The following is a 1,960-nucleotide window of genomic DNA, read 5'->3' on the forward strand; positions in this document are numbered from 1 at the left end:
GAACCAACTCCTACTTGTACTGTGGCATGCACACACGCACGTGTGCACACACACTAAATAAATATGTCAGGTGTGGTGGTGCATGCCTTTAATCCCAGTACTGGGAAGGCAGAGGCAGGCATATCTCTATGAGTTTGAGGCCAGTCTGGTCTGCATAGTGAGCTCCAGGCCAGCCAAGACTACATAGTAAGACCCTGTCTCAAAGTAAACAAAATAACAATAATTAATATAATTTAAAATAAACGAAGTAGAAAGCCATGGAGGAAGACACTCAACATTGACCTCTGGCTGCCACACACCCACATATAGTATATGCCTATAATCCCAGCACATGGTACATGCAACGCACGCACGCACGCACGCACGCACGCACGCACGCACGCACAAGCAAAAGAAAAAGAATGCCAGCCCATAGCTGGATGTGGCGGTGCATACCTATAATCTCAGCCCTGGAGTGACAGGAAGGAGGGTCAGGAGTTCAAGGTCATCTTTAGCTACAGAGAAAGTTTGTGGCCAGCATAAAACAACAAACAAACAATAAAAGAATGGGCTCCTAGTGACCTTCCTCCAGCTAGGATTCATCTAAAGATCGACAGCATCCTTAAATATTGCCATGCACTGAGACACAAATATTCAAATTATTTGTGGAGGACATTCCCCATTAAAACCATGAATATGTACATATGTGTAGATATTGGCCAAGAATCTTGCTTTCAGGCAGCAGAAATCACCCCTGAGGTCACTGAAGCAGAAAGAGAATTTAGTACAAGGGTTTTTTTTTTTTTTTTTTTTGTGTGTGTGTGTGTGTGTGTGTGTGTGTGTGTGTGTGTGTGTGTGTTTTTCCTAGTTCATAGCCCCTAGAAGGACCCAAATTTTGGAGACTTCAAACAAGGCTGTCCCAATCATGCTATGTCTGGTTCCTACTGGGATGGAGTGTGCTCAGGTCCCTTTTGGTGTCACTGGCTTCAAGTTGACAGCCTGACATGGTAGTGTCTGACCCATCCTGGGTCACACGCTATGCTCCACAAAACAAGGAGGCTGGGAAGATAAGTCCTGGGTTTTCAGCATCTATGGATGGAGGAGCCTATGGTCCACAAGGTGGGGGCCACCCAGCATGGAAAATGTCTCAGAGGCTTTGACATAGACTAATAAATGTCCACTGTACTCTATGCCTTCTAGGGTCTTTCTCAGGAAGTCTTCCATGACCAACCCAATCTCTGGGGGTCAGTGCTTATATGGTCCAGCCATGCTAATTGACCTGGCTGGGGGGCTTACTGAAGCAAAAGAGGCATCCCCTTTTGACAGAAGGCTGTCAGCGGTCAAACTGGAGACACTCTGCCAGAACCTGAAGCCAGACTGTTTGCAGGCAAGTCTGCCACAAAGGGCAGCAGGACCATCAGCAGCAAATCCTGCCCCTGCCTTTCTGGTGAGGTTTATTTTGAGCAAGGCTGTCATCCCAGTCAATCCAAACCTAGCAAGGGTAGCATTTACTGTTTTAAATACATAGGTTTGTATTTACGCTTTTTTTTTTTTCTCTTGTGGCATTGGGCATTGGCTCCAGGGCCTTGTGCATGCTCGGCAAGCATTCTCTCACTGAGCAGCACAAACCCCATATTTATTTTTGTTAATGAGTGGCTTTGCACAATGCAGGCTGTTCTGAATTTTGCCTGGTTTTTGTTTTGTTTTTCCATTTGGCAAATGTCTTAGACGCCATTTCATGTAGGTGACTATAGATCAGAGACAACCTTTCCAGTGCTACACATGACACCAACAATTAGGAAATGTAGCATCATTTCATTGTTTTTTTTCTAGACAGGGTTTCTCTGTGTAGCCTTGGATGTCCTAGAGCTCGCTCCGTAGACCGCACTGACCTCAAACTCAGACAGCTGCCATTTAATGGTGAGCCACTACACTTGGCCTTTTAATAATTTTTTTAAATGAGGCATAGCTGGCTTGTTTC

Source organism: Peromyscus maniculatus, chromosome 2, assembly GCF_049852395.1.
Source record: "Peromyscus maniculatus bairdii isolate BWxNUB_F1_BW_parent chromosome 2, HU_Pman_BW_mat_3.1, whole genome shotgun sequence".
NCBI classification, from domain to species: Eukaryota; Metazoa; Chordata; class Mammalia; order Rodentia; family Cricetidae; genus Peromyscus; species Peromyscus maniculatus.